Source organism: Schistocerca gregaria, unplaced genomic scaffold (assembly GCF_023897955.1).
Source record: "Schistocerca gregaria isolate iqSchGreg1 unplaced genomic scaffold, iqSchGreg1.2 ptg000451l, whole genome shotgun sequence".
In the NCBI taxonomy this organism is placed as follows: domain Eukaryota; kingdom Metazoa; phylum Arthropoda; class Insecta; order Orthoptera; family Acrididae; genus Schistocerca; species Schistocerca gregaria.
The window spans coordinates 272,747-279,320 of record NW_026061871.1 but is presented as its reverse complement, the minus strand read 5'-3'; the positions used below and the strand labels follow the sequence as shown (position 1 = coordinate 279,320).

At 49.4% G+C, this 6,574-nt stretch overlaps 1 non-coding gene across 1 annotated transcript; it reads right to left on the bottom strand.

Moving 5' to 3' along the window:
- Nucleotides 1-6,246: 6,246 nt before the first annotated feature.
- On the bottom strand, nt 6,247-6,320 carry Trnaa-agc (transfer RNA alanine (anticodon AGC)). The gene has a single exon. It is a non-coding gene; the product is annotated as a tRNA-Ala (tRNA).
- Between the last annotated feature and the right edge of the window lie 254 nt (nt 6,321-6,574).

The window sequence follows — 6,574 nt, the reverse complement described above, 5'->3', positions numbered from 1 at the left end:
AACGTCACAGACCCTTGCACTCCCATTATTCCGCAGACAAACCCTACTCTCTATGTATCAGTGAGGGTGTCTTTCAGGTTTCGTGCATTCTGTATCGAATCGTAGTTGGCCACAATGAAAGTGGCACGCATAACGTCGAAAATAGAGTTCAGACACCGCTCTGAGTAAGACGAACGTGTTGTCCACTCTCTAGACTTCAATGACGTTAAGCCGTGATACCTAAGACAGATCTGCACTCGATGACACCACGATAACAGCCGGTCCCCACACTTACATCTTGCTCTCCTTATGACAGTATACATCATATCAGTCTGTGACGCTGGTTTTGCAACTTTTTGCGTGCGTTTATGTTCGCCGCGTCCAACACTTACCATGTACTGACCACAAAACATGGAGGAGCCGGGGCTTGAAGCCGAGACCGTTCACACGCTAAGCGAACGATCTGTCAACTGAGCTACAGCTACACACACGACCAAGCCTGGCTATTCTCCATTCTTTGCGACTCTGATGTGCACGGACACGATGGTTGGTTGGTTTGTAGCGGCGAAGGTACCAGAATACAAAGGCGCGGACACGTTCATATACACAAGAGTTCCAAGTAGTTTCGATGCTCTGGTATTACGAATGCAAATTCCGTCTGTTTTGAACGTCTTAAATTGAAAGGGCGGTCACAAATTGGTCCATTTCACTCCTTGTCGACAATCACACAGCACCTGAGGTAACAAGCACATCTCGAGCCCCATTGTGCTCTCCATTGTTCATGCCAACTCAGTGCCTCGCTCTTTGCTACTGTGTAAAACTCTTGTCATCCAACTGCAAAACACTGGGACACAACAAGTTTCCGCGTCTCCATTGCACTGATCGTACTACGAAACGCTCCCCAAACTTGGCAATCACCCATGCAGATGACTTTTCCGACTTTACACGACGCTCACGCATCGCTCACGCTAGTGACAGCCTTATTTATAGTTCGACGTCGCGCCAAAGCGAATGAGCACATTTCGCCTACGGCTTAGGCCGCTCTCCTAGTGTGGCTGCTCTGTGTCTGCAGGCAGCGAGGGGCTGCAAGCTTCCTGTGTTCGCACCTATATCACCTGTGCTTCCTTGTCAGAGACAGACTATCGCAAAACATACAACTCACTCCATGAATTGATTGCTACGGCATCTGTTATCAGCAGTCACAACCAGCAACACCAGTAGCAGCCGACTGCACGCAAAGAATGGGAACGTGCAGTGGGATTTACGAGAAATCGGCGCAAGGCAGATCTTTCCGACGTAGGCCTGAGAATCTTATGGGAACATTTGTACTGTTTCTAAGTTAAGTGTAGGTGTGGGAGGAGGGTGCTTCCTGCGCACGAATAAAAGCACGCTCGCCAATTGTGGATGTTAATCGTTCGCTCGTATCTGCCTACACACCTCTGCTGGTTGGGAATTTTTCCACTTACATGGCAAGGTGCGCATGTAGGTGTGTTAAAAATTCTGGAGGCGCTGGGTATCGATCCCAGTACCTCCCGCACGCTGGGCGAGCGCTCTACCATCTGAGCTACGCCCACCCCCCCGTTAACTAGTAGTGCTACATACAGTCATATCAACGTCACAGACCCTTGCACTCCCATTATTCCGCAGACAAACCCTACTCTCTATGTATCAGTGAGGGTGTCTTTCAGGTTTCGTGCATTCTGTATCGAATCGTAGTTGGCCACAATGAAAGTGGCACGCATAACGTCGAAAATAGAGTTCAGACACCGCTCTGAGTAAGACGAACGTGTTGTCCACTCTCTAGACTTCAATGACGTTAAGCCGTGATACCTAAGACAGATCTGCACTCGATGACACCACGATAACAGCCGGTCCCCACACTTACATCTTGCTCTCCTTATGACAGTATGCATCATATCAGTCTGTGACGCTGGTTTTGCAACTTTTTGCGTGCGTTTATGTTCGCCGCGACCAACACTTACCATGTACTGACCACAAAACATGGAGGAGCCGGGGCTTGAAGCCGAGACCGTTCACACGCTAAGCGAACGATCTGTCAACTGAGCTACAGCTACACACACGACCAAGCCTGGCTATTCTCCATTCTTTGCGACTGATGTGCACGGACACGATGGTTGGTTGGTTTGTAGCGGCGAAGGTACCAGAATACAAAGGCGCGGACACGTTCATATACACAAGAGTTCCAAGTAGTTTCGATGCTCTGGTATTACGAATGCAAATTCCGTCTGTTTTGAACGTCTTAAATTGAAAGGGCGGTCACAAATTGGTCCATTTCACTCCTTGTCGACAATCACACAGCACCTGAGGTAACAAGCACATCTCGAGCCCCATTGTGCTCTCCATTGTTCATGCCAACTCAGTGCCTCGCTCTTTGCTACTGTGTAAAACTCTTGTCATCCAACTGCAAAACACTGGGACACAACAAGTTTCCGCGTCTCCATTGCACTGATCGTACTACGAAACGCTCCCCAAACTTGGCAATCACCCATGCAGATGACTTTTCCGACTTTACACGACGCTCACGCATCGCTCACGCTAGTGACAGCCTTATTTATAGTTCGACGTCGCGCCAAAGCGAATGAGCACATTTCGCCTACGGCTTAGGCCGCTCTCCTAGTGTGGCTGCTCTGTGTCTGCAGGCAGCGAGGGGCTGCAAGCTTCCTGTGTTCGCACCTATATCACCTGTGCTTCCTTGTCAGAGACAGACTATCGCAAAACATACAACTCACTCCATGAATTGATTGCTACGGCATCTGTTATCAGCAGTCACAACCAGCAACACCAGTAGCAGCCGACTGCACGCAAAGAATGGGAACGTGCAGTGGGATTTACGAGAAATCGGCGCAAGGCAGATCTTTCCGACGTAGGCCTGAGAATCTTATGGGAACATTTGTACTGTTTCTAAATTAAGTGTAGGTGTGGGAGGAGGGTGCTTCCTGCGCACGAATAAAAGCACGCTCGCCAATTGTGGATGTTAATCGTTCGCTCGTATCTGCCTACACACCTCTGCTGGTTGGGAATTTTTCCACTTACATGGCAAGGTGCGCATGTAGGTGTGTTAAAAATTCTGGAGGCGCTGGGTATCGATCCCAGTACCTCCCGCACGCTGGGCGAGCGCTCTACCATCTGAGCTACGCCCACCCCCCCGTTAACTAGTAGTGCTACATACAGTCATATCAACGTCACAGACCCTTGCACTCCCATTATTCCGCAGACAAACCCTACTCTCTATGTATCAGTGAGGGTGTCTTTCAGGTTTCGTGCATTCTGTATCGAATCGTAGTTGGCCACAATGAAAGTGGCACGCATAACGTCGAAAATAGAGTTCAGACACCGCTCTGAGTAAGACGAACGTGTTGTCCACTCTCTAGACTTCAATGACGTTAAGCCGTGATACCTAAGACAGATCTGCACTCGATGACACCACGATAACAGCCGGTCCCCACACTTACATCTTGCTCTCCTTATGACAGTATACATCATATCAGTCTGTGACGCTGGTTTTGCAACTTTTTGCGTGCGTTTATGTTCGCCGCGTCCAACACTTACCATGTACTGACCACAAAACATGGAGGAGCCGGGGCTTGAAGCCGAGACCGTTCACACGCTAAGCGAACGATCTGTCAACTGAGCTACAGCTACACACACGACCAAGCCTGGCTATTCTCCATTCTTTGCGACTCTGATGTGCACGGACACGATGGTTGGTTGGTTTGTAGCGGCGAAGGTACCAGAATACAAAGGCGCGGACACGTTCATATACACAAGAGTTCCAAGTAGTTTCGATGCTCTGGTATTACGAATGCAAATTCCGTCTGTTTTGAACGTCTTAAATTGAAAGGGCGGTCACAAATTGGTCCATTTCACTCCTTGTCGACAATCACACAGCACCTGAGGTAACAAGCACATCTCGAGCCCCATTGTGCTCTCCATTGTTCATGCCAACTCAGTGCCTCGCTCTTTGCTACTGTGTAAAACTCTTGTCATCCAACTGCAAAACACTGGGACACAACAAGTTTCCGCGTCTCCATTGCACTGATCGTACTACGAAACGCTCCCCAAACTTGGCAATCACCCATGCAGATGACTTTTCCGACTTTACACGACGCTCACGCATCGCTCACGCTAGTGACAGCCTTATTTATAGTTCGACGTCGCGCCAAAGCGAATGAGCACATTTCGCCTACGGCTTAGGCCGCTCTCCTAGTGTGGCTGCTCTGTGTCTGCAGGCAGCGAGGGGCTGCAAGCTTCCTGTGTTCGCACCTATATCACCTGTGCTTCCTTGTCAGAGACAGACTATCGCAAAACATACAACTCACTCCATGAATTGATTGCTACGGCATCTGTTATCAGCAGTCACAACCAGCAACACCAGTAGCAGCCGACTGCACGCAAAGAATGGGAACGTGCAGTGGGATTTACGTGAAATCGGCGCAAGGCAGATCTTTCCGACGTAGGCCTGAGAATCTTATGGGAACATTTGTACTGTTTCTAAATTAAGTGTAGGTGTGGGAGGAGGGTGCTTCCTGCGCACGAATAAAAGCACGCTCGCCAATTGTGGATGTTAATCGTTCGCTCGTATCTGCCTACACACCTCTGCTGGTTGGGAATTATTCCACTTACATGGCAAGGTGCGCATGTAGGTGTGTTAAAAATTCTGGAGGCGCTGGGTATCGATCCCAGTACCTCCCGCACGCTGGGCGAGCGCTCTACCATCTGAGCTACGCCCACCCCCCCGTTAACTAGTAGTGCTACATACAGTCATATCAACGTCACAGACCCTTGCACTCCCATTATTCCGCAGACAAACCCTACTCTCTATGTATCAGTGAGGGTGTCTTTCAGGTTTCGTGCATTCTGTATCGAATCGTAGTTGGCCACAATGAAAGTGGCACGCATAACGTCGAAAATAGAGTTCAGACACCGCTCTGAGTAAGACGAACGTGTTGTCCACTCTCTAGACTTCAATGACGTTAAGCCGTGATACCTAAGACAGATCTGCACTCGATGACACCACGATAACAGCCGGTCCCCACACTTACATCTTGCTCTCCTTATGACAGTATGCATCATATCAGTCTGTGACGCTGGTTTTGCAACTTTTTGCGTGCGTTTATGTTCGCCGCGACCAACACTTACCATGTACTGACCACAAAACATGGAGGAGCCGGGGCTTGAAGCCGAGACCGTTCACACGCTAAGCGAACGATCTGTCAACTGAGCTACAGCAACACACACGACCAAGCCTGGCTATTCTCCATTCTTTGCGACTGATGTGCACGGACACGATGGTTGGTTGGTTTGTAGCGGCGAAGGTACCAGAATACAAAGGCGCGGACACGTTCATATACACAAGAGTTCCAAGTAGTTTCGATGCTCTGGTATTACGAATGCAAATTCCGTCTGTTTTGAACGTCTTAAATTGAAAGGGCGGTCACAAATTGGTCCATTTCACTCCTTGTCGACAATCACACAGCACCTGAGGTAACAAGCACATCTCGAGCCCCATTGTGCTCTCCATTGTTCATGCCAACTCAGTGCCTCGCTCTTTGCTACTGTGTAAAACTCTTGTCATCCAACTGCAAAACACTGGGACACAACAAGTTTCCGCGTCTCCATTGCACTGATCGTACTACGAAACGCTCCCCAAACTTGGCAATCACCCATGCAGATGACTTTTCCGACTTTACACGACGCTCACGCATCGCTCACGCTAGTGACAGCCTTATTTATAGTTCGACGTCGCGCCAAAGCGAATGAGCACATTTCGCCTACGGCTTAGGCCGCTCTCCTAGTGTGGCTGCTCTGTGTCTGCAGGCAGCGAGGGGCTGCAAGCTTCCTGTGTTCGCACCTATATCACCTGTGCTTCCTTGTCAGAGACAGACTATCGCAAAACATACAACTCACTCCATGAATTGATTGCTACGGCATCTGTTATCAGCAGTCACAACCAGCAACACCAGTAGCAGCCGACTGCACGCAAAGAATGGGAACGTGCAGTGGGATTTACGTGAAATCGGCGCAAGGCAGATCTTTCCGACGTAGGCCTGAGAATCTTATGGGAACATTTGTACTGTTTCTAAATTAAGTGTAGGTGTGGGAGGAGGGTGCTTCCTGCGCACGAATAAAAGCACGCTCGCCAATTGTGGATGTTAATCGTTCGCTCGTATCTGCCTACACACCTCTGCTGGTTGGGAATTATTCCACTTGCATGGCAAGGTGCGCATGTAGGTGTGTTAAAAATTCTGGAGGCGCTGGGTATCGATCCCAGTACCTCTCGCACGCTGGGCGAGCGCTCTACCATCTGAGCTACGCCCACCCCCCCGTTAACTAGTAGTGCTACATACAGTCATATCAACGTCACAGACCCTTGCACTCCCATTATTCCGCAGACAAACCCTACTCTCTATGTATCAGTGAGGGTGTCTTTCAGGTTTCGTGCATTCTGTATCGAATCGTAGTTGGCCACAATGAAAGTGGCACGCATAACGTCGAAAATAGAGTTCAGACACCGCTCTGAGTAAGACGAACGTGTTGTCCACTCTCTAGACTTCAATGACGTTAAGCCGTGATA